The 27,955-nt window shown below is 36.2% G+C and overlaps 1 pseudogene; it reads left to right on the forward strand.

The window, feature by feature from the left end:
• On the forward strand, positions 1 to 26,678 carry LOC122334851 (annotated as a pseudogene).
• Positions 26,679 to 27,955: the final 1,277 nt, after the last annotated feature.

Here is a 27,955-nt window from a genome sequence, read left to right on the forward strand (position 1 = left end):
ATGACCAACTTCGTGACGGTGTTTAAGCGCGGGGCCAAGATTGCTGCTTTTTGTCAGGCATTCGAACAACGGTATCGGCGCTATCCCCATCGTGTCTTCATCATCCGTCTCGATTTTGGCCTGACGGTGATGTAACGCTTTCGAACACTGCTGTGATTCAACTAAAGGGCCAGAAGTGAGGTTCGGAGTGTTTACACGTTCCTCACCTGGCAAACTTCTTACGCAGAACACGAACACCAGGTGCGTTGTGAATGAATCAAGTTCTTTGTCGACCCTGGGCATTGTGTTGGCAATCGGAAATTTGACGATCGGTTATGTATTTGTGAAGTTTACGTCGGTGTTGGTGTGTCAGAAGACTATGGGTTGTTTATGCTATGGTATGCTCACAGATACGAATAAATTAAACGTGTTGAACCAGATTTTTAAAACATTTATTTGTGACTTTTCCCTAGAAAAATCATGATTTAACAAGCGCGAAATTTAATCTAAGTGACTAATGGCTGAAATCTTAATTCATGACTCTGTATTTAGCGTGTTGTGAAAATGAGCTGTGTTAAACGTGAGCACAATAACATGATCTATGAATATGGTGGTACAGCGGAGGCACAGGCGTAAATAGATCAGCAAACAAATGCAAACTATCATTCTTCTGTTTATGCTCGTTGGAAATTGTTGTCGTAATAGTCATTATACTGCAATGTTTGAATGAGTGAGCTAACGTGTTTACGTAGCACCTCGTGTTTTCTGAAGCGGTCACTTCAACTATCTAAACTCACCTGTGTTAATAAAAGCACAAGAAATAATGCTTGCTTAAAAACCATAAAGCTTACGAACAAAGAATGAATATCTTACTACTATGTTGAAGTTATTTTCATTTTTGCATATTCACACGGTGATACAACAACAAGAAAGCGTGCAATCCATCTGCGGGTGACCAATTATGTGCTTTGATCTTCAGTCATACACCGGGAAGTATCATGAGCATGAAAACACAAGCTGTGTTAACAACAAGTAAATAGTCTTTGACTCGTGTGAAACCATGCCGAAACTACAATGACACTTTTGCAATCCCTTCTGGGCTTTTAGGCTGTTGGCTTGTGAGGTAGAACAAGCTGATCTAACGGATAACTTTAATGTAATCACAACATGCTATTATTGCAAAATAAATACATGACCAAGCAACAAAAAAAATAATAATAATAATAATAATACACAACTGATAACGAAAATAACAAGCTGCTATTACTGTTAAAGCTTTTGACTGTGGCGTGCGGCTATGCCTGTCGTGCTATTCTGCAGCGCCACAATGATTCGATAAACACTAATCACTTCAGCAATTGTAAAAAGTAATGAAAAACGGTTTAACTGACAATCTTGTGTTTTAATATCATTCTGAAATAATGTGTTTTGTTTAACAAGCGACGGTGTAACTTATCAACATTTCTTAATTATCATCTGAACTTTATAATACTTCTGAACATCTTATAAATTATTAACGATTATAAACACTTTGCCGAAATTATAAATAAATAAAAAAATATATATAATAAATTCTAAAATCCAAACAGTTGTCATTAAACTTTCATCGCGCTCTATTTGAATGTTTGCTCTGTTTGAACTCAAATAACCATCAACTATATTTCGCGTTCTCCAAATGAAATTCTGCTGTGCACATGCTGAAGTATCATATTTAATATTTATGAAAGCTACAGTGAGTGCGATAACAAGAGATTCGCTGCAGCTGCATGTGCTGGCGCATAGTCAGCTGTTATGAAATGCTGGATGTTGTTTCTACTTTATTGAGCTTCAAGATAACGATGGCGATCTTTCTGCCTGAAAAAGCTCTTCTGGAGTCTCGCGACAAAGTGATATGTCGTGTGCCGATTCAACACATTTTAAGTAAAGTTCCAATGAACAAATACTCGGTTCCGCTTACAAGCGCCCAATTTGAACGGTAATTTGAAATGTTGAGATGAATGAGTTATTGACTCAAACATTTTTGACGATATATGTTAGCTTGCTGTACAAATATTGATAATATTAGAGCAATGCTAACAACTGCAAATAAAAAGTATTGCGCTAATTGACAGATTTTACTGGTACTAATTCTGCCCTTTGGGGTACCGTCCGACAAAAGTAGTTGGTATGACTTCAACTAACTAAATAACGCCCATTTATTAATAAACCGTAAATTCGCTAATAATGGCCTGCAATTTCACTGTGATCTATCGGCACGCTAAAGCCGCAGTCTGCGTAATGACCTTAGTCTTTCGAGAAAGAAGAAGAAACGGCATTAATAATAATTCGCTGATAGTGTTTTCTCACTATACAACAGACGAATATCGCTCTCACGTCAGGCGATGCGTTCTCATGTTGATGAAAATGTTTATTGATTTTATTTAAATATTTAAACAATGTTGTGTGAATATGTTTGTATGTCTGTGAACAAACAACAATTTTAGTATTTGTCATATTGATTTATTTTACAAGCTTGGGTTACACTGTTAAAAGAATGTTGCTTTCTAAACCATTAGCGGCGTTCGATTAGTGTGAGTTTGTTGAATTTGATAACTGTTACTTTGATATTTTGACTACTTTCAGTTTTTGTGCCAGTCAAAAAACAGACGTCAACTGCTTCACTACGGAATTTCATCACTTATCAGCGTTGGTATTCTCTCCCAGATGATAAAGAACTTCGGTTGGCTGACTGTAACGCTCATTTTCTGTGTTGTGATCTCAGTAGTTTGTTGTTATGCTCACATTCTTAACGAAGACTATTGCAGACAATTTGTCTGCCGACTGTTCTTCGCACGAATGACTTTATTTGTTAATGTGATGATTAGTAATATGCGTCCTTCATTATGAACATTGCTTTGTTTCATTCCTGCTGCGACTAAAAAGGTCGTCATCGAACCCTGCGCGCTGTAAATGAATACCGCAGGCACAGGAGTAATAAATACTGAGGTGTGGGCTCAGTTGATATCAAGCTGCGTGAACAGAAGCGACCGCAGCGGTATTGTTATCTGTGATCCCCGGTAATTTCGTTTGTCGAAGGCTCTGCATTTATGTGATCTTGAAGATGAAGCTGCTCGACACGGCACCTGCTGGCTCTTGGAAAATGTGTGGCTTTATCAAAACCTTTCGATTTTTCACTGCGATGCGAAGCTTTCAAAATGAATGTCGTATGGACTCTCGACCTACATGATAACCTGAACACGGAGATATGAGCCGTATGGCGAGCGCGTGCTAAAACCGCAGCAATGAGCGAAGAATTAAACACGATTCTCACTGTCGCTAAGCTTCATGTCAAGGGCGACGCATTCGTTTGACCGCTCGCCTGTCTGATTTCAACTCGGTACTGCCTGTTTTACATTGACCAGATAGACTGAAAAACTAAGAAGTCCTTTTCTTTGATTGGCACTGTGTAATACATTTAAAAAATGGCGTTGAACTGTGCTGCAATGGCGTCGGCTTTGTTGGCGGAGAAAACTGATGAACATGCTGTTAAACATTAGTGTGCCGAAGTCGCTGCCCATTCCCATTCGGTATTCAGTTTTAGCCTGCACTGTGTCTGTATTCTAAAACCAAAGTTGCACTAGGTATCAAAATGTCGTTGATTATTTATAGAAGTTACAATATATATTGCAAAGTAAATAAACATTATTATATAGCATAAATGTAAAATAATAATAATAATAACAAATAAAGTTATAATAACAATTACAACTCATGCTATTTTGTTCTCTAACTTTAGAATTAAATTTAACAAACAAATTAGTGGAAATATATATATATATATATATATATATGTATGTATATATATATAACATATATATGTATATATGTATATATATATTTATATATTTATATATTTATTTATTTTTAGTATATACCAATCTAAAAATAAATTATTTAAATAGAAATAAACTTGAGCTTATGTAACCTCTCTCATTTGAAGTGTTTTTTTAGGATTAATGTTATAATTGCATTAATTACATTACATGTTAACAAGCTGCTTTGGAACATACATACAGTGGCATATTTCAGGCGCTTAAAAGAAAATAGTAATGACTCATTAACACTTATTTTTAATAAAATGACAACTAGAGCTTTAACCAGAGTAGTGTGGCCAGAGTAAAAATCATTTTTCTTTTTAACGGCAGCAGTTTATGTATAATGATTAAATAACTGCATTTGAATTGCTATTTTTGTGAACTACAAAAAAGACAGTTTTATGTCAGCAATCAGTAGTAAACTCTCTCTAGCAGCCTGCAGCATTTTGTAATAGGAGGTTCTTTTTGATTAAAGAATGTGCCTATTAACATCTGCTACACCAAGCCACCCTCGAAGTAAATAATAATTTCTGCAATTGTTTTTAATAATAATAATCCAAATGATGAAAATAGACAGGCTGATATCTTTTCCTACAGTCCCTAGTTTAATATAATTTCTAGATTTTTTTTTTTTGATTTCTTGAATCACAAAATAATAAAAAAAAAAAAAGGTGAGCCATCCTAATTGAGATTCTAATTAAAACGATCATGAAAATACAGTTTAAAAAAATAAATAAATACAAAATAAAATATTTCTCCTTTATTGGCTTTTAGTATAGTGAGACACTTGTTAGATGCTGGTAGTGAATCCAGATAATTTTTTTTTTTTTTTTTTTATATATTTGCTTAGCTGCAGCTTAACTACTTTACATTACAAGTAGCTTGTTGGCTGAGGTTTCCTTAAAAGCTGACCTGGTAAGGGAAATCCATCCTGAAATTCATCATTCTCCTCTATCTTTTGGTGATTTTGTTATGCCTTGTACTGTGGCTCAGCAACTTACTAGAACACTCTTAGTTTATTTAAGGTTACTCCACCCCAAGATTGTGTCATTAATCACCATAAAGATTCAGAAAAGTATGAAAGACATCTGCCATCAGTGGCTCAACAGTAATTTATGCATTAACAATTGGGTACAGTAGTTGCCAGCTTTCATTTTGGATAGCGTAAACTTCTTTGTGTCAGCTGAAATTCAAATACATAGAGTCTTTTGTACAAATCAAACATAAATATGCATACAAAGACATACTTTTCTGTCAGTGGGGCATCATAAGCCTCCTGGTTTTTCATCAAGAATATCTTAAATTGTGTTAAATTTTGGAACGGACACAGAAAGGTGAATAATACCTTTTTGTGTGTGATAGAGTAACTCTTTAACATTTTGCTATTTCATTTAGGATGTTTTTATGTATATATTTATGTACGTTTTTAGACATGTTTTCACTGAACTTTTTAACAAGCGTACTACTTCTCTTATCTTTTAAGAATGATAGGGCCCAGTGTCCTGCTGATGTTGTTCCAGAGCCTCAGAATATGCCTCTTGAAATAGCTGATGTGCCTTCTGTCCAGGCTAAAGAGCTGCACACTGCTGCAGGAGTCCTCCCCAGACCGGCGCTCTTCTCCACGCTTCTGCCGGGCGACCTCTGGGTCTCCCTTTCAGATAAAGCTGCGTGCTTCAGCTTTCAAGTGTATGGGACTTAGCATTGGAGACAAAGTTATCATAGCGGTCAAAAGGTACTGCATAGGTTTAATGAGCAAGCATATTTTATTTATATTTTTATTTGTATTGCGATACAACTGTAGCTTGCCTTATCTAAACCTAATCGCCATTCTTTTCTACCAATTGGTCTCAATGCAATTTTTTTATGAAAACAATAATAATATTAACATCATTTTAACATGCATGTCAGTGTATTAAGTTTGTTGAGCTTAAGCGATTTTAACAGGGGTGTACTTATTTTAATATACACTTCTGAATAAATCTTAAGACCACGGGAAACTTTACAAGATTTTATGTTTCAGCTGGTGGATTGTAATTCAGTTTGTAACAATGCTTAAAATTGCCAAAAGAAGAAACAGGACCAAGAGACAAAAAAATAAAAAACTTAATTTAAACTCAAATAGGCTGTTCCATAAGCTGATCAAAAGTTTAAGTTTTTTTTATGTCATTGTTCTTCAGGCAGTAACGATGTCATGATTTCCCTGATGGCAAAAACAAAAAGTAGTCTTTTAGTGTGGCAGGATTGTTGAGCCCCACTCACAACATCCGATCACTGCCAAATAAGATTCTGAGAGTTATGGGACCTAAAAATCACCTGCTCTGCGCGGAGAATCTGACAGACTGTCCGGAAGACACAGGCTGATCCTCAACCCAAATTAAGGCTCCTTACAGATGCTGACTGCGGCTCAATAACAAGTAAGACGGTATCTGTGAAACAAGGATTCCTCTCTCCTACTAGTGACGCAAACCTGCCCGCTTGTAATTTGTAAGATAGCACCAAACATGAGACATTAAAAGGTGGAAGAAAATGTTATTCTCTAATGAGAAACATTTAGCAGTCCTAATGCCTTCCAACGTTACTGGCATGTTAAAGAGATCCCATTGAAGATGTTTTCTACATTGCACAGTGGAGGAGACTCCATCATGATCTGGTGTGCTTTTTTCCTTCAGTGGGATAATGGATCTTCATGTTGTGCAGGGCGTCAAACAGTGGGTGAAGTATGTGGACATATTGCAGGTGCATCCCTCTAGACTGAGGACCTTGTCTGAGCCGGTAATGACTGGGTCTTTCAACAGGACGACAGGATGACAGTGCAGCATTGCCTGAAGAAAATGACATGAAAGCCACATTTTTGTGCAGATTTGAACTTTTAAGTTATGCTCTTGAATCTATGCTCTTGAACTTTTGATCAGCTGATGAACAGCCTGTTTGAGTTTAAATACAGTTTTTAATAAATTGCCTATTTACTATTTTTTGTCTCTTGGCCCTGCTTCTTCTTTGGCATTTTGAAGCAGTACCATAACCTGGATTACGATCCACCAGCATGAAATATAAATACTTGTAATGTTTCCTCTGGTCATAAGATTTTGTTCAGTAGTTTGTAATCTTATATTTTTATTATATAATGCTTTTTCTGTAGCATATGTGTCTTAATATTTTGAGGGACCCCTTGTGTGTGTGTGTCTAGCAATGAAAAGTCATTGTGGGGCCATTTTATGTGTGTGGGCAATAATTTATTTACATGTCTTAAAACCATGATCAGCAAGGTATTTGATTTGCTTTAAATGCAGTGATTATGCAAATGTGTTAGGTCAGTGCAAACTAAATTTAAAGATTCACATTGGCAGCAAATTTGTATAAAATGTATATCTGCTTTGAAAATCAAAGGACATGTGTGTGCTTGTTGGTCCTCACCTCAAATATAAAGATGGCTTACAGATGCTGGGAGTTCCAAGCGTAACAGGTTTGCTGTGATTGATATTGATTGAGCAATTGAGAAATCAAATTTCATAGAAACAGGTGCACCCCCACACAATGTTCTGCAAAAATGAGAGTTGTCGGAAAGAAATGACTTCATGCACTGCTCCCAGCCAAGAACTAAAATGTCATTGAATGGTATCCTGAAGCTGCTACGCAATCAAATCTGTCCACCATTCTGTATAACCGCTCTGCGATTCACTACAGCTAAAAGGCAGCCGCATTGCAAGCTGCAGTCCATTGTGACATCATCAGTAATGGACAGAGAGATTTAGCCGGGCTCTCAAATCCATTTGCAGAGGGTACAGAAAATAGTAGGTCAGAAAACTGAAAGAAGAGTAAAGAGACTAAAGGGCTTGCTCATCTGTATTGTCATCACTGAGAACGAATTCTTTTACATTTTTCTTTTTTCTTTCTTTTTTTGGCTGACTCGCCCGCTCTACCTACACACCAAATTATCCATTAATGAAATCCCTCCGCCACATTGGGACTAAAGTGAGCAGAGTGCCTAGAATCTGCAGATTGGCTAATCAAAACCCCATTATCTTCAGGGATCCTTGGCGCCCCTGGCTTTCTTTGATCCCCATTTTACATTTAACGTTATTTTTATCCAAGCTCATTTGCCTGTTTATGAATGTCGTAGCGCATAAGAAAACAAGGTCGGCTCTCCGGCGATCGGTCGAACGGGCCTAAATACGCGCCGCTGTGTGCGAATCGTGCTTGTTTGTTTCTGGAATAAAGAAGTAATCACTTTTCATTGCCCTCCAGATACGGAGCAAGATAAAGAGAGCGTGAAACAGGTCTATTGAACATGTATTATCGCCTCGCAGCCCACGCGGCCAGAAAACTATTCTCACACTGTCCCCACAGAGCCTCCCCTCCGTTTGTTAAAGTGTTTCAGCAGGATGCTCCTGTGGTCCCGTGATTGAATGCATTAGGGAAAGTGTAAATCTTAGTTTACTCTCTGGCTGTCGCTTGTTTTGCAAGGCTGGGATTCTGCGGTTCCAAGGCAGTACTGAGTTTGCTGGGGGTCTTTGGGCTGGGTGGAGCTTTACCAACCAGTGGGCAAGAATGATGGATCAGTAGCTGGCGTTCAGTACTTCACCTGCCGATTAAACACGGTAAGAGTAACTTACCAACTGGAAACTTTTTTCGCATAATGATACTTGCAAAAGTTATGTTTTTCGGACACTTTTTCGAAATAGGCTCATTCTCCAACTCCCCAGAGTTAATGAGTCGAGTTTTACCGTTTTGGAATCAATTCAGCCCGATCACCGAATCTGGCGAAAGCACTTTTAGCATAACTTAGCACAGATCGCTGAATCCAATTAGACCAGTGATATTAATCTTGTTAAACATATGTAATATGTATAGTTGGTGATGTCTGTTTTTGAACAAAATTCATTTCTCTCCGCCCTTTCCAGGAATATTCGCCTTCCCTTTAAAGTTAGCAAACCATCGGAACGCCGGAAAAGCAGTCCCGCCAGCCCACTGCTCCTGTCCCCACCCAAGACGGATTGATTTGGCTCGGGTCACGCCAAGGTCAACACAGGTACATTTCTCATTGACCCGGTTGTTTAATGATCCCTTACATCTCACAAACCCAATATCAGGAGCATCCCAGCGGCCACCACGGACTCAAAGCTAATTTCCATCCCAGAGGACCTGCTTGATAAATAAACTTTACACAAGTGTGAACTGCAATAGTGGTGATAAAGCAGTTGGCATTACCACTTTATTATGTCCCTTTGGGGTTGTAGGGACTATAAAAAGCTGTGTGAGCACTGAGGAATCATTGAGGGAGTTAATGTCACTTGTAAGCAAGCATTACAGCCTTCACCCCAGGGCCCATTTATACAGATGTGACACCCCACCGATGTGTGTAGTGAATCACACTAACATGCATAAACTCTGCTTTTGCATCACGTATACAAATGAAAGAGGACAAATGACTCATTTAAAGTCTTCCTGTATTATCATCACGTGACAGAAAAACCCCAGAGGATTTCATACAAGGGAGGTTGATGTAACATACTTACTGAAAATGTAAGATACACAATATTGTATTTCTTTTGTTGAACTAATTTTGATAAAAGCAATATTAAACTTGCAGTCTTTCTTTTGATCAATGCTTATGTATCAATATCAACTTGGCTAATATGTCATGCCGATTTTCAGTATAACGCCTCTTGCTGATATGATACTATTTGAATGCGCTTTTATTGGTTTCATATCATATTCTAGCCTATACTTTATTTTAGAGGATAACATTTTAAAGGAGAAGGCACTGAATATAATATAGCAAACTAGCCTACTTCCGCCTTTAGAGCGAGCTGATGAAAAACAATAAATATAGTCAGTGCTTTTTTGTTTGGGGAACGCAGTTTTGTAAAATGCTTATACCAAAATATTTAGACAACAGACTTTGCTCATTCATTTCAGAATGACCATAACAACATATAGTTGCTGTATGAAGCAGAGATCGTTCAAGTTATCCTGTCTCATAGCGCAAAAGTCACATTAATGTTTTCATTGCACATTTCCCTTTTATCTTAGTTCATGCACATTTTTCTGATTAGATAAAAGCTGATCCTGCTCAAATATGCGCATAAGGTTTTGATGCATTTTTAGAATTTATATGCATCTTAAGCGTTTCCATTCCTTTTTTTTTTTTTTTTTTTTTTTTTTTTTTTTACAATACATTAGTTAAATACATTAGTGAATAACTACATAAACAAACAAACACATAGACACATACAATTTTGTACATTCAAAGAAAAATTGGAAAAAAAAAGACTGATAATCATATCACCCACACACAGCTCTAAGGGCATCGTTTTTAAGTACAGTATACGCAAACACCTTAAATATCCTGTAACCTGCTGAGACTCTCATTTCTCATAATACCCGCCTCCAGAAGAGAGGTAGCGTACCCACACAGACTTCCATTAGTGCACTAATGCTGATATACAGCAGTTTCTCTCATCACCTCTGTTACACTAGAGACGTTGCCTTGCTCTTTCTGTGTGGCGAGTGTTGACTTGACTTGACCAGGTTGATGTAACATTGTTGATCTGTTTGCCTATTATATCAGAGACAAGCATTTCTACTGTGTCTTCCTCTAGGAGCACAGGTATTGTCCACTCAGACAGCTAAATGCAGACATATGGATCTCAATAGCTTTGTGTGGCAATAGCACTTTTATGAAGAGCCCTTAAGGCATTGTAATACGACAAATGTTTGTTCTTCTTCCCCTCTTATGTTTTATCATCCCGATTTGTGTGTGTGCGTGTCTGCAGTTACATCCTGAAAAGTGTAACTCTTTATTAACTGTTTATAAATAAGTAATAAAGTTATTCTTGTTGACTAGTTTAAACTGTACACCACAATTAAATTTACACACTGGGTTTGATAAAATGATAAATGATAAAAACATTATTATATTATATTTAGGCATAAGATTTTAAATAATTATGCCTAAACAGTTAACCATGTAAATAATAATAATAATAATTTGTAATAATGACACCTGTCAGTGATGTTATCTCCCAATAGAAACACCTCCTCCTACTATAGTCGCCTCCTCACATTGTTCGACAGCTTTCTGTAAAGACATAGGAAATGATAACGTAAAAAGGAATCACGATTCCATTTAAGTTGTGGCAGCTTACATGCATAACGCAGAGAAAGTGAAAAAGCAAATGTGGTAATTAATATCGCAATTTAAATATGACTCATATCTAGTAAGACATGGGAGCACAGTTGCAAATGGACTTGGCTTTTTCATTTGAACTGAGTCACTGTGCAATCTCAAAAGCAGAAATGCATACGGTAATTCAAGATTTGCATTCGGATTATCGCACAATTTACGCTACCACAATTTGCAATTCCTTTTGAAAAAGTCCAGTATATCCTTCCATATCATAGATATGAACCTGAGAGAATTATCACATCTTTCAGAGAAGCACAATTATATTTTATCGACAGCTTTGTTATGCCCACCCATTGTTCCTAAACCTTTAGTCACGTTCTTCTCTGCACTTTGATTGGGTGGGGTTGAGTCACACTGGGCACATTAAGCCTAATATGAACATACTAGAAAGGCGACAGAAAGCGCGCTCAGAGGGTACTTTGTGAGTCACTCATGGACAGACTCCAAATGTGACGCACATTTTAAACACACAATTAGAAGAATGCCACTCGCTGGCTGCACCTCCAACACGCTCACAAAACCATATCCAAGCAACACGTCGTCTTTTAAAATGACACTTTAACGATGTCACCATCCTCTCGGCCACCACAGAAGAAACGACAACTGCATGCTGTCCTCTAATCAGTGCCTTTTCAAGGTGTTTCTTTTCACTTCTATCCTGAGGCGATTTGAATAGTGGACTGTGGTGGATTTCCATGTTCCCGCTGATTGATTGTCCAATGAAGCCAAACTTAATGAGCAGTTCTCACATCAGGCTGAACAGACTGGCAGTAATTTGTCATGAAAAGAACGGAGGAGAAGTGGTGTGTTTGTTATCACTGTAACCCTTTGCATTAAATCTTAATATTTTTTTATTATGTGGTTGTATAACCGTCTTAATTTCACTTTTGATGTAAACTGTTGATATTTAGTGGAAGATCATTTTTCAAGAAAATAATAACAATAAAAAGTTCATATTAAAAAGATCTCCAAAAGTCCAACTATATGCAAACTGAGAGAACTTTTTATATTTGATGGCCATTTTGTTTTGTTGATTTCAGCATGATAAAAGGATATTTCTTTGAGCAATGCGTTCCATAAAAACAGATGATGAGTCTAGCGCAGCGTTTAATGCTTTTTGCTTTAGGGTGGGCCATAAATGTTTTGGCTGCATAAGAATGAATTCGTAAGATTTTAATGTGCATGTTGTGCTTTCATTTTTGGGGCGTCTTTAAAACACTCCACGATATACCCCATTTGAATTGAGTAGAACCAGATTTCACGGACACTTTTATAATTCATTTCCATTTTGCTACTTGGCATTCTTTAGTGTTTATTATGTTCAGCAAAGCACAATGCACAATTTTTTCAAGCTTTATATCCTAAGGATGCTGAAATTGTTTCTCTTCAAGATTCACAAAGGCAAAGTTAATTAAAACTTTAAAGTGAAAATCTCTTTTTCTTTACTATGTAGCAGATGTATTTGATAGAGAAAATGTTGATGTCTGTATAATGTCTGTATAAGAAACTAAAAAGTTGGTTCCCAAAAAACCTCATACTTTATTATTGTATAATTACAGTTTATTAATTTAATATTAGAATACTTCATTTTCATAATCACTCTACAGCTCCTCATAACAGTATTACCCTGTTTTCTTTTTTTCTCTTTATTTCTGTCTCTCAAATATCTGGATCTTTTATACATTGGTTTGTTTAAAGTATATCATATTTAATTGTACAATTACTTGGTGTTTACCCCAATGACCAACCTGTTTAATTTATTAAACATTTGCTTTATATTTTATCAGACTTTTGTTCTAGTAAAGTATAACATGAACTGTTTCACTGTTTGTCTTTTTTTCATGATATTTATTCCAGCGTTAATATTGAACTGGTTAGTCTTAATAATGTTTGTAAAGGTCAGGGATGACACGATCTTGGTTGTTTTGGTGTGCTCACTGTGCATATATTAGCATTTTGAGGGGTCCTTGGGGACTGCGTGTTGAAACACTCCAATAGATGCTGATTCTTTGTGTGGGCCTCGTGTACAGAACTAATGATTCTGATGCTTTTGTTTTTGTGATTTAGAACATGATGCACATTCCCTGTTTTACATGATTTATATGATGCTGAGAAACTGGCGTCCAAACTCCAGAAGTCTTTGAAAAAGACTGATTGTATGAAATGTAATTCCACACAGGATTGCATCATAAACAATGTCGTATTGAGGTGATGGGAGGTTGGGGGGGTGCAGATACGTTGCACCCAGTGATGTTGTTTCAACTTGAAATTACTTGTTACCCGCTGCCTAAACATTTTTAGTTTAGACAACAGTTGTCATTTAAATTAACATCATTTAACGTAACTTGCCTCAAATAAAAAGTGCATTAAATTTGTTTGTTTTTTTATTTTTGTCCCTTCATAATATTCAGATTGAACCATTGATGGAGTATTCTGATGATGTTTTCATACTTTCCTGACCTTGAAAGTGCAATTTACTTGGCAGTCAATGGAACAGTCACAAGTCTCCCAGTTTCCATCTGAAATATCATCTGAAATTGTGTTCTGAAGAATTATTACCTTAAGCCAATTCAAAATTAATGCTCTCTTTGTAGAGACAATATCTTTATCAAGCACTTTTCTGATTAACAACTTTGCTGACAGTTTTCCTTTAAGGATAGCCATGTTAAAAACCGCAAAAGAGATACTTTTCAAAAACTCATACGACCTGCTCTTTAAAGGAGATTGTATTTTGATGTTATGTTATATAATGGAAATAAGTCTGTCTTCAACTCTACCTTTTAGAAGTGTGCTTTTCATTTCATTTTGAAGCTATGTCTCTAGCTTCAAGTACAGTTAAAAGAAGATGTCCTTGGATTTTAATTCATTCTACATACCACTGCCACCTCTTAAACGAGGGTGGGCTAATACATTGGTCTGAGATAACATTTTTGGACTTTGTATTTTAACAGACTGTGTTTGGGGGCATTAACGTCCGTTCCAAAAGTCTTGGCTCTCGCTTATCAATTAGCCTCTAAACTCACTGCATTAATGAACTCTTTAGCCCATGAAGGTCTGTGAATATGATGGCTTAATGAGAGCCCTCATTCCAAACTGCTTTCCAAGGGCTGGAAGGTTAAAGCTGCTTCTCTTGTGTGGCCTATTTCTTGGTCCTTTAAGTGCGGTAGATAAAGTTTTTAGGTCTTGTTAGATGTCTGCGGTACTCTGCCAAGACTTGGGCACTTTTCCATGCTTCCACAAGATTAAAATTTGGCTGGAACTCAGGCAGGCTTCAAAGACTCCATATGAAAGGCCTGAAATGCTAAAATAATTAAATAAAGCGATTTTTGCATTTCATTTAGTGTCTATTGGTAAATTAGTTTTTATTAGTTTTAAAGCAACAACTTTGAACAAACCGCTTACTCTGTGTATACAACTTTACATTTTACCACCTGAGACTTGCATTAGAAGAGGGTACTGAGCCATACCTAGGAATCAGTAGAATGTAATTGACAATTTTATTTTATTGAATTACATTTTTTTACAGTTCAACATGAATGTCAAATGCCTAGTTCACAGAATTGCAGACTTTATATACCATGTTCTTTTTAGCTGCATGTGCATCTGTAATATAAACACATGAAAACCAACAAGGTAATCGATAGCGTTACCCAAAATTCTGTGAAGTAACTTTGTATTAGTATGGCCGCTCTTCCAGTAATCTGTAGTAAGTAAAAATAGAAATGTTATTTTCTGTTATTTTTCCAGGGCGTTTGAAGTTTTGTCATTCACCCAAAATAAATAGTTTGAAATTCACTCAGTCTGAAGTCAGCTGGGAAGCAGATTGTTTAGCAGCATTCTCATAACATGTCACGTGACCTTTAGATGTTGGCAAGCCTCAATTGCTATGTTGGATACTTGCGACTGTTCAGTTTTAACATTTATTTTTTCAGTGCAAGGACAGATTTTTGTGCTGCTCATATTCGTTGAGGTTTTTCACCTGGTTTATCATGCTAATTATTTAGTATGATAATCACTGGTTAATTATTTAATTGGTTTGACCACTTAGTGACATTATAGAGCTTAGCTGAATTAATTTTAGCGCTAATCCATGTAATGCTTCTCCTGCAATTACCGATTGCAGCGTTATGAACCTTTAACACTTGGCTCATCAAGCGACATTCACACTGACAGCTATTTGCAGTGACAAAGTGACCTGAAGTCAGTAATTTTCAGCGAGAGTTGGCAGTATTACGTGACATGAGTGGCGTGCGACCAATGTCGATGTGTTAAAGTTTAACTTTATGCAAATGAGTAACACAACATGGCGAATACTACAATAGAAGTGATATCCCTTGAGTGAGATATTATACAGGCAAAGAAGGAGGAGAGGTTAATGGTAACTGGGAGTAATTTGTCTGTTCCATATGGTAATGTGGGGCAAAAAAGATGTGTAGGAAAAAACTAATGTAAAATTGTATTCATCAAATCGTGATGCATTTTTTTTCTGGAGTTACTGTAGATTCGGTGGCACCACCAAGAAATGTTTACTTCAAGAGAAGATTTATATATAGTTATATAGTTCCGTTCTATCTGTCTGTACAGGTCTTCTTTCACGCAGTTGTTCTACCTCCTCGTCCTCTTTGGACTCCAGACAAGCATCCAGACGACCACCGCGGCCACTCCCACGTCAAAGACCACCGCTGAGGCCATGGCAGGAAAGGACCCCTCCTAGCACCAGATCTGCTCCCCTCCCACCTGTTCCCTCAACGCAACACCATACTCTGGTATCTCCCTCGATTCAAAGTCTAGTTTTTGCTGTCTACAGTAAACAGGATTTTGTATTTGTATTTTAAATAATAATGTCCAATAACATTAACACAAAATGAACCCTGAGGAGGGATTAGATTCTTAACACGGTCTTGCGTCACCCACAGAGACTAATCCCACAGCAAATATGTGAACATAATTGAGTTGATTATCCAAAAAAACTACTTAATAATGCATTATCCCTTTGCTGACTCATGCTCTGCTGTGCGCCATTCACAGCACTTACAGATAGGAATGCATCGATCAGGATCGGTATCAGGTCATTTTCTGTGGATCAGGTATCGATCAGACGCAGACGGATCCAGATCCGAGCATCGCTCGTGACACTAACTATTCCGTGATATCATCGAGCCCCAAGAAAGGCAAAATAAACATTATAAAGCCCCATAAAATGCTTGTGCACTACATTTCAAGTGTTTTGAAGCTGTTCAGTGTGAGGTGCAGATGAATATTTTGTCATTATATTCAAGTTCTGCTAAACTCTTCTCTCAGCTGCGGCTGTCTGTCATCAATCACTTTTATCTACAGCGCTTTTAACAATACAGATTGTGTCAAACCACTAAACAGCATCAAATAGGAAAATAGACTGATAGTAATGTATAAGTCATCCTCCATTCAGCACTCAAACTGCGCGCCATGCTCAGTTCAAAACAGTTAAACTCTCCTAAAGAGCACTCAATAAAGAGATTTAAAGCTGTCAAGAGAAATGCTCAATATAGCATCGCGCAGATTTATACACCACGCATCAACATCTCTTCCTCTTTAAAGTTTTCTATGCGGACTCGGAGGGCTGCGCAGCCTGCCCGCTGTGACTCCATGTTGTTTCAAGCACATCGTTCTGCACACGGGATCTTGCATAAGCGTTTTGTGCTGGTCTGTATTGAAGCCTTTCAGATTAGGATACTTTTCTGCGCAATGAAAGATTATTAATAGTCTTCCTTGTTTGGCTTTATCTACCACACTTAGCTGCCTTCATTACTGTGCTATACATTTAAAAGAAATGTCTTGAGAACCATAAGAAGGTTTAACGTTCTTTAAAGTTGTTCCCTGCTTGCATTTCTAAAAAAAAAAATATGTGTAGCTACAGTAGCCTCTTACTGGGGAAAATCCTTGATAATTTTCTTGATAAATCTGGGGTAACAGCACTCTCTCAGATTTAAAAAACTACTAATAATTATTATTATTAATTTAAATGTATTTATTTACTTAATTTAAACTTTTAAACTTTCTAAGTGTTTGTAACCTTTTCCAAGTAACCTTCCTACATATTTGGTCATTTGACACATGAAATTGATGATACATTTATCATTTTAGTGTATGATATATAAGATACATTATCCGTTGCAGCTTCACTTACATTCTCTTGCATTTTGAATGTAATATGTTTAACCTTTTAGATGGATATTAATAGTAGAAGGATCATCCATATAGTGGTAATTTATTAGGATAATTGGATGGCGATTCTACAGTGTAAGAGATCATGATTTTACCAAAAAAAGTGTCTGATTTAGCATAAAGTGAAGAGATAATGAAACTTTTTTACACCGATTACATCCTTTCATCAGGATTGCTCGCAGCAGGACCCCTTCAGCCAGCAGCACAGCGCAAGAGAGTCTAGAGGTGCATTTGGGGAGCGTGTATTGGTGGTGGGACAAAGGACAGGAGTTGTCCGATGACACGGCAAGACCAGTTTTGCTCCAGGTACGACACTATTGCCTTCTAATAACCTCCTGCAGTGTACGATATCTCTGGAAAGTGCATTACAGGTCAGGGTTAATTGCACATTTAGAGAAATTCGATGGCTTGTCTTTTTGCCAATGTGCTTGAATTGCTCTCCGTTATGTACCCTCTGAATGAATTAAAGCCATATTTCAGCAGCAGCATAAATGTTTCAAAAGACGTCTAATATTACACAATGGAGAGAAAACATTTTATAAATGAGTAAAAGGCCAGCCACTCAGATTCGCTAACGCACACTTTACCTGTCAGTCTGCTGGGATTTTATATTTGCTACGCTGCTAAGTCTTTAAGTTGAATGCAGCAGTTTTTCAAACGTATACCACATAAAGGTTATTCACTTAATGGGGCTGGGGTTCAGGTGAACTCCAGCAGTTCTTGAGCATTATGTGAAGTTATTTGCTGTATTTACTGCCGTATAAAGTACACTAGATGTTTTGGAGGATTTTAGGGACACTTACTTGTTTTCCAGGCCTCTTTGTTTGGGCCAGATTATCCAGATGAATGCTTGGGGTGTATTATTGTAAATAGTATGAAATAAATAAGTAATAAAAACTCAATATTAGAACAAAAAAACGCATTATATTGCACAATATTTATTTTTAGCTTGACTGTTTTGGATCAAAGAAATACAGCCTTGATGAGCTCCTTAATAAAACAAAACAAAAAACGACGCCATATAAAATCAATTTTTTGTGAAGATTATTGAGTCAGGAGTTATTTGAAATATTCAAGATGTTTCAGTGTTTGGCTGAGAACAAACATGGGTTCACACAGATTGGTATACAGAAAAAACTCGATTTAATATTGTTTATGATTGATTGTGGATGAACCATAGTCAAGAATCCGGTCGCAGAGTTGTGCTTCAGTGGTACATTATCACTTTATGGCCACTGTGGAATGAAACGCAGCATTGGTTTTAATACTTGAAGCTAGGCAAACAGCTCAATATGCTGTTTATTCTTCCTGGGACGTTAAATTTTCATAGTTGATTTGTATTGTATTGAATAAGCCACTGTGCCATTGTGCACATGAGCTGACCCATAACCGTATTAACTACTGGGGCTTGTGTTATTTTATTTTTATCAAATTTATCCACAAAGTTAAATACATTTGATTTAATAACATGCGATTGAGTAATTGTGACTGAATGCTGCTGGTGTGTGGTTTGGGAAACTAGATTAGCTGAACTATTGGCATAAAAGCTTAAACACGCTTGTTCCTGTACGCTAATTAATGACCGCTGAGTGCTGTTGAACTCGGCTCTGAGGTTTGTGCAGAGAGCACTTTCATGTATCAGGCAGCTCAGCCATTTCATCAAATCAAAAGCTGAACAACAGATTTCCAGGGAGCTCTGGGATCATTTATTTTGGCAGGTATTATATTGGCTAGATGCGGACACAGGAGGGACAGTGTATAATAAAATACATTATATCCATGATACAAATATTTTTAAATTTTGTTAATGCAATTGTTTACAGTACTAGTTGTAAAAAAAAAAAAAAAAAAAATATACACATTATTAAACTGCTAGATTATGAGACCATACCATATAGTGTTACCTTTTAGTAATGTTTTAATCAATACTCAAATAAAAATATTACTGAATATAGAAATAATAATTTAAAATGGTTAATCTCAGTTAAGGCTTAAAATAATAATTAGAATATTTTTAATGAAAGATTCTTTATTTCTAATAAATAGCTAATATTCTTCTAATATGCATGCTTATAAGCATAAAGCATAAAGAGACCTAAAATAAAGTGTAATAAAGTTTTTTCTTTATAAATTTTCCTTCAAATTATTATTTTTTTTTGTCATATTTGGAGGCTGTGTAGATCTTGGAAATGCCCTGCTTTACATTTGAAGACCAGTATCATTACCATATTGTATTATCACAAATCAATTACATTTCAGACATGCAATACCGCAAGCACTTCCGTCCCCTTCTAACACCATCACGCTTCTATAATGAAACACATGTAGTGCATGTTGTGAAGCTCAACAGCTTTTTTTTAAACCGAGTTCTGGTTTGCCAAGGGTCGATAGTCACTTATGAAGGCTTTGGACTTGTTGAATGAGCCTACTGAACAGTGGATTTGCTCATTTGCTCTAAGCAAGTAGTTATCTTAAAGTTTGCTGCTAGAGAAGAACTGGATTTAAGTGCCCTCATTTGGAAGTAAAGATTCAACCAGACAGTAATGACTTGCCATTTATGTTTTTTTAGAAAAAGAACATGGATCTTATCTGCCTTATTCGTGGAGTTTTATTGATGGGGTACTGAAAGCCCTAAGGTGAAATCCATCTTCCTCTCAATGTGCCCTTTTCATCTACCTTTCAGATACATTCATAGAATAACGCCTCACCCTGCGCTCTGTGCCTTGCTTACTAAAAAGCAACTGTTTGTTTGTCCTTGCATTACAAAGCATTACAAAGCTTTTTGGAAGGAATAACTGGATTTACTCAAATCGCAGGATTTGGTATTCGTTTTGTTTAGGCTAGAGCTGTACTGAGAGATGACAGATTGGAGATTGTTTACCCAAGCTCAGGTCGGCGAGAAAATCGCTACATTTCTCAAAATGCGTCTGCTTGTACAATGTGTGTTTGTGTCCCTGACAGGATTTTGGTTGGGGATTGAGTTGGACAAGCCGAGCGGAAAGAATGACGGATCAGTTGGAGGAGTACGATACTTCAGCTGTCCCCGAAACACGGAGTCTTCGCCCACCCTCACGAGTTCAGAGGCAAGTGTGCCGTGGAGAATTTGGCGGCCGTAATAGCATCTTAAGAGTCTTAATTCTGGTGTCTTGCTGACTTTTACTATGATTATTTCTAGCCGACTGTGTCTTTGATTGTTGGATGGACATTTTGACCTTTCTGTACAGAAGCATTAATAAGATTGTGCATCGACATTTGCAAGTCATTTCTGCATGAGGGACGAACGGCCCCTACAGAAAATAACTGCCCTGCCCTTGTCCTCGGAAGACATTTAAAATGAGATCCCAAGATGGGATCTCTGATAAAATAACTGGACATTTTGGGCATAATAAACTTTTTTAGACAAATAACATATCAGCACTATATAAATTAGCTGTGCCATTTTTTTATTTTATAATATACTTACTGTTATATAATATTATATTATATATTCTAAACTATTCAAAGTAATTTCTGTGAAGGTGGACCATAGTTTATATTTGACTTTTTTTATAAATTTGACGGGAGGATATTGGAAAAGGAATTACCTTCCTTTTACTTTCTTTTTGATTAAAATCAAGCCTCTTTTTCTTACTCAATTTACTTTTCTTCAGTCAGTCTTCTATTATGGCTCTAATCCTTCCCATCATCAGCTGTCTGCCCTCCATTTGTCCCTCTGTACCTTTTACGGTTTTATTCCCTGGTGGTTATTCAACAAATGATCAATGTTCATATCTTCTCCATCTGTCATGAATCATATATTCTTAATTCAGAACCATTCACCTATGCCATACTCCTCTCTTTCTTTCTCACTGCATTTCTGTAAAGCGACTGACTGACTGATAAGCATATTGTTCTAGAAGTTTTTTTTTTTTTTTTTTCTCGTTCAGACTTCTTAATTAACCCTCGGGGCAGCCACAGCTGAACCAAGAAAGATTACTTTTTTTTTTTTTTTTTTTTTTTTTTTTTTTTTTTTTTGTTAGAAGTCAAACTGAAATCAAAATAGACCCTATTTACTTACGAAATGCATGCCTCTGGTCTTAAAGCAATTTTCTGACCAAAAATGAACATTCTCTCATCATTTACTCACTCCAGTGCCATCCAAGATGTATATGGCTTTTATCTGTGGAAAGAAGGGAACTGTATTTTTAGTAAAAGAATCCATCTCCACAATAAAGTGTATGGGAACCTCTAAAAGTGACTGTTGGTGTGGATGCTAATATAGTTTTAGTTATATTAATTCTCTATATCATTAGTCAATAATAGTTAAGTTTATTATAAGCATAGACTGTATTTATTTCACCTGCTCTTTAATTATTCAAGCTTTTTAAAGTTGGTGGATTCTAATTGGCTTTCAACTCTTTTATTATTTATCAGAGAAAAAAAAAAAAAAGTTCTGAAAGTGATTTAAGTGATATCAATTCCCTGCACTATTATAGTCACAGTTGTGGTATGGATATAATTAGAAATTAGAATGATTATTACAACGCCATTTTAGTTTTTGTCAATGGGCCTTTAATGTGCATCATTCATCATTGCATGTTCTTCTAAAGTAAAACTTCCTTTTCAGCTTGCATCATCTTGTATGTGGAGCGGAGAACATATTGTTAACCAATAAACGGTAGTTATTGTAATGTTATTGTAGTTTTAGGCTGCTGTTGTTGGTCTTATGTATTGTCTCTGTTCATGTTAGTCAACAAAGATTACAGGAATAATAGCAAATGACAATACTTTTACAAAGAAGTATGACTATTAAGATACAGCCCCTAAAAATGCTTTGTTTATAGTAAGTGATGGTAGTATTAATTTGAATCTGGCTGTAAAATGGCAGACATTCGCTTTTGTTGAAATTTGAAATTGTCATACTTTTAAATTGTGAACATACTGGAGTAGTTCTCCGTGCTTAAGTAGACCTAAAGGCTCCACATCCTCTTGAAAAAAGCCTCCTCGCTGGGTACCTTCAGCCAAGTCAGTGTGCGGTGCCGGCGGTTTTTCAGGAGAGGAACAGTCCTCAACAATTACAGCAAACTAGTATTTAAGTCTGGCGACGTTCTGGTACGGAACAATCATGTTTCACGATCCAGTCAGTTCCTAATAGACTATTTCACTCTGAAGTGCATCACATTATGAAAGTAAAATGGGTTTCGAGTGCCATTTTACGTGTACTTCAGAGATTTTACCCGTCCATTGGAGAATCTTTCTTCTGCTTTTTTTTCCGTCCTAACGTATATATGTTTGCGATTTTGTTCCTGCTACGTATTTACATGTCAAATTGTTTATGACAATTTTGACAAGCATTTGTCAAAATAAACCCATGTGACTGTCACTATTTTGAAGCGATAAATTTGTTGTTTGACAGCTAACGGAGTATACGCAAGGGTAAAATAATGCATCTTGACAGTTTTCTGGCAGAGCGTCAGTTGTAAAAGTGCAGTGGAAGAAGTAATACTGAACATTCGCTTTGTTTTAACTAGCAGGATTCATGGCTCAGTGGACTGTCTGTCAGAGCTGTCCTCGTCTCGGATGAACTATTCCTTCACAGGTGAGCCATTCTGTTGTCTGCTGTCTGATTCCCTCTTCTCCGTCAAAGCTTTTAAGACTGGAGACAGTTTAGGCATTCCTTTTTCATATAAAACTGTGGGTTTTTAGATATTTGGTCACTTTCCAGCGGATGTTTTTGTGTTTGCTTTAATAAGGAATCCGACGCACTCTCAGTACTTCCTCAGCTATTGCCACACAGAGGGAACCAAGCCGCAAAAGCCAAGCAAGCAGGTGAGAATAATGTGCGAGTTGTGATTATAATTATGATTTCATTTTTATCAATGGTTTTTGAGATAATCGACAACACCAGCTAGGGATAGTCAGGTCTTATTAGACCATCATTTAAAGAAGCCCATATCTCAAGTATCCTGGTCAATTTTTTAAATACATTGCAAATTAAATGGAACTAAAATGTTATTTTAACTTATAATTAACTAATATACAATAATTAACTAATATAAAATAAGCAGAAATGTACATTCATTAGCATTAATTAATGATGACCAAAATAAATTTTTACCAAAACCAAAATTACATTTTTCGTATTAAAGTTTATTTAATCAACAAGCAATCGATTGGATTAATCAACTCCCAAATAAAACATTGTTTGTTTTTTTTACAGTGACACCTATTAGCTGTTTAGTAGCATGTATATTACTAGAATATTAGAATATTAGCCATTTATTAGTGCAAATTAAGCACAAATAAAATAATAAATTAAAATACAAAATGGTAATTGTTACACTCCATTTAACAACTTACTCCGAATTATGATATAAACTTATAATTGCACAAAAAGTTTAAATTGTAAGATAAACATGCAATATTTTTTTCTGCCAATTATGCCTTTTCTCAGAATTATCAGAGTTATTTAAAAAAGAATGAATAAAAAATTTGAAATATGAATAAATAAAAAAAAGTCAATTGCAATTAAGTCAGAACCTTTGAAACTTTATTTATTCAGTGGTGAAACAAGTTTCCATCGTTTTTGCACCAATTTGTTGTTGAAATATAAACTTATGACCACAGGTGTAAAATACTTAAGTAATTTTACTTGATTACTGTACTTAAGTATAATTTTGGGGACTTTCTTTTGCAATAAAAACCTACATTTATTTTCACTTGATTACATTTCTGAAGAAAAAAACACTTTTCACTTCTTATAATTTTAAAATAAGTAAATAAAAATATAAAACAAATAAAATAAAAATGTAATATACTTTTCCTATGCACATTAAATATGGTTAATGTAAGCTCAAATGTGCATGCATTATGTGAGAACCAGTAAACGTTGTAGCTTGCATCAGATAAAAGTCTAGGTCCAACAGTTCAGTATCAAATCTGAGGAAGCATACTGAGGTAACAAAGTCGTGTTTTCCCCTTAAAAGATTATTCATTATTATTTCTATTTTGATAGACCCATAAGCTGTGTGATATATTGACTGCACAAGATTGAATGCAAATAAAATCAGTGATGAATATTTAAATATAATATTTTTGTGGATAAGTTGTATTAACTATCTATTAATTAGTTATCCTTTTTTTTTTTTTTTTTTTTACTTTTACTCAAGTATGTTTTTGGCCAGATACTTGTACTTTTAATTGAGTAGGATTTTTACTGAGTATCTTTACTTTCACTTGAGTAAAAGTTTTGAGTACTTTTACACACCTCTGATAATGGCTGTCATAAAACTATTTTTATAACATTCATTTAAACAAAATCAATTTTAAGTAAAAATATAATACATTTACATGGTTAGCTGACTATGAGCTATAGATTGGCTTTCTTGAGAAGGTTTAAGGTTATGCGACAATGTTAACAAGCTGTTTTATTGACATCTTTCTTATTCATGAAGTTGTTTATAAGGCATTATGCATTATAATGCCTTAAAATACACTTAGAATGTATTTTGAAAACAGGCTTCATAGAAAGTGTTACCAAAATTTCAAGTGGCAGAATTTTGGTGCATCAGTAATATTAATTAGATTCTTGTATCCAGTTCTCAGATTCTCTTTGTCTTCTGTTGTCGTCTCTTAGGAACCGTTCCAGTAATTTGCGGCGACGCTGGAGCACAGTCAGCGCTGGCTGGGGTACATCAAGGGCAAACAGCAGCGCTGGCCCTGGGCCTAACCGGGTGGGTGGCACCACCAGTTCCTCTGGCTCAGATGGCACTGTCAAACTCCACCTGGGCATGCAGGTCTTGCTAATTAGTGCCAATGAGATGGGCACCATCCGCTACATTGGCACAACTGACTTTGCCCCTGGCCTCTGGCTGGGCCTCGAGCTGCGAAACCCGAAAGGAAAAAACGATGGTTCTGTGGGCAGCCGACGCTACTTCAGCTGTCGCCCTGGCCACGGGGTTCTGGTGCGACCCAGCAGGGTCACGTACCGCGGTATCAACGGGGCCAAGCTGGTGGATGAAAGCAGCTGAGAACGCCACACGCCGAATCATGGGCTTCCCATCTCTCCATCCATCTGGCTTTCGCTTCATTTCATTGCCGTGGATTTGTTTTGACATTTCTGCCAACCTGAGGAGACATTTTCTTTCTAACTGCACTAAGACTCATACGTTCACAGCTGATAAACTGTTTACTCCATTTTCGAAACGAACTAAATGTAAAGTGAGGGAGAAAATAGTCCAATTTCATTTCTTCTGAGGTTTTAATTTTAGCCGGAGGTTCGAATTCAGATGCTTCTGATTAAGTAAACCGCAGTCTCTGAGCACTTTAATAAACATGGGTGAAGACAATGACTTGAATGGCAGGATTTAAGAAGTTGAGACGATTTAATAACTTCAGTAACTGTGACTGTATCAGCTTCTCAAATCCCCTCAGACGTTCTCTCAACAGAATAAAGCATCGCTTAGTGTTTGTCTAGTCCTGTCAGAAGGTGCGAATCCCTTCAGAACATGGCACTTATACATTCGGAAACTTGTAATCTTTCATATCGATGCGAGACCAGTTGCGATTAAATATAAGCACTTTAATATTATCATAATCCAAGATCTAATCAGCTCAGAGAATAAAAACTTGATTGTACTTGATAGTTCCACAGATGATGTAGCAGTTGTTGCTGCTGACAGACTTAATCAGGTTTTTTGTTTTGCCTGCTCTTGACTGAAAGATCCCTAATAGAAACTGGAGTCAGTTTTACGAAGTCATTTAAAGATGATACACAGACCAAACAATGAGGGCTAAATCAGGAACTGAAAATATCTACCATTATTTTCAGTTTAAACTCAGTTTAAATATCAGAGCGTGTTTGTGGATATGTTTTTGTTTTGTACGATTTGGTCTGTAATAACCGTTAAGTGACATTATAATGAACCAATTAGTATTTTTCATATATACAGGCATTTCTACATAGTTATATTAGATAATAAAAAAAGTTATTAATGAGAATAGATTGGCATAATTTCTCAAATGCAACTGTTCTTATTTTATTTAACCCATTTAATGTTGAATACCTTTTCCAAATTCTAGGATGAGTATGCATTCGAAATTACGGATGTACATCATTTTGCACTAATGAGAAAATTATGAAAAGAATGTTTATGACATTGACTAGGTATCAGAAAATCCTAAAAAGAAATACATGAGGGTAAGAAATGGCAAAGAAAACCAATAAAAGAAAAAGGAATATAAAATGAGATAATTTCCAATGGAAGTTGGAGACTTATTGCACATTTCAGCCTGTTTCCACAGGGATGTTTTGTACTGTCTGTACATTATCTGCTTAGTGCTGGTTGTATATTTTGTGTGGATTTAAATGTAGTATTTTAGTATTAATTTAAATCTGAATTATCAAATGTAATGCACAAAGAATGTTTGTCAGATTTGTCCATTTCAATTACAATAAAAGTTACAATATTTTAGTTTTTTTACTTTTACTTCTTTTTCTTCGCCCATAAAGGGTTTCGTTCATACTACACACATTTCTATGAACTATTTGTCGTATAAAGTTTGTCGCTCATTCAATGTAAAACCTACTCACTATTTGATTTTGGCCAAAAAAGTGTGAGCTTTAATGTATCGAGTCAGTTCCCATTAAGTTTAATGCGATGATCTGCTCCATTTTTGACATGTTCAAACTAAATATATAATCAATTAGAGAAAATAAATTAGATGCAGTTTGTTGATTTATGAGTCAGCATGTTCGATTTAAAGATCCTCTTTCTGCACTTACATAATTAACACAATCTATTATTTATTGACATTTATTTTGCAGCAACTTTAATTATACATAAATTCGTACTGCACTTAATAACTACTTAATCGAGTAGAAGGTCAACTCTCCCCCTTTACATAAGGTTTACATCTTATTCAGGACAAGAACCATTCACTAACCCTTGCATGATGTAATAAGTTTCAAGCAACAAGCAGTTTACACGGAAACGGCATGACGATCACAACCCATCAGAAAGCACGCTTTTGGACCAATGAGATTTCACAATTGGCTGTGCTGGTCACCATTATGCTGCAGAAATAAAATAAAAAAAAAAACTAGGCTTTTGTCAAACGTATAATTGCTTGACATGGTTGGTTAAGAAAACATTAGGATTTTGTTGTGAAGTATCACATTGTGACTACGGAACCATCTGCTCCATGTTTACTCAATATCGTAAATAAAAATGGCTCAGTCCATTGCGCTGTCATATTTATGGAAACAGCTTGAGATGATTTGTGACATACTGAATTAGTATCCATTCGAAAATGTGTGGACTCTAGCCACGAAAGGCCCCACATGGTCAACGTGAAAGCTTAGGTATGCCATGATTTTCACATTGGCTTAAATATTTTTAATAGGCCTAATTTATGAGAGAGACACATTCCCAAGACATTAGACAGAGTGGATCAATGGATTCCTGCTGTTTGTGCCAGATTCTGATCCTGCCATCTGCATGTCAAAGCAGAAATTAAGATTCATCAGACCATTCGTCAATGTTCAATTATTCAATGTGGCGGTTCTGTGGAACCCCGTGACCTTGACTGACTTGAGAAAACGCTATCACAATGTCCTGCTGCTCAAGCCCATCAGCTTTAAAGGTTTGACATACTGCGCAGTCAGAGATGACCTTCTTCACCTCGGTGTTGTAAAGAGTGTTATTTTGTTTATTTGTGATCTTTCTACTGTATCAGATTGAACAGACAA

The sequence above is a fragment of the Puntigrus tetrazona genome, unplaced genomic scaffold (genome assembly GCF_018831695.1).
Source record: "Puntigrus tetrazona isolate hp1 unplaced genomic scaffold, ASM1883169v1 S000000653, whole genome shotgun sequence".
NCBI classification, from domain to species: Eukaryota; Metazoa; Chordata; class Actinopteri; order Cypriniformes; family Cyprinidae; genus Puntigrus; species Puntigrus tetrazona.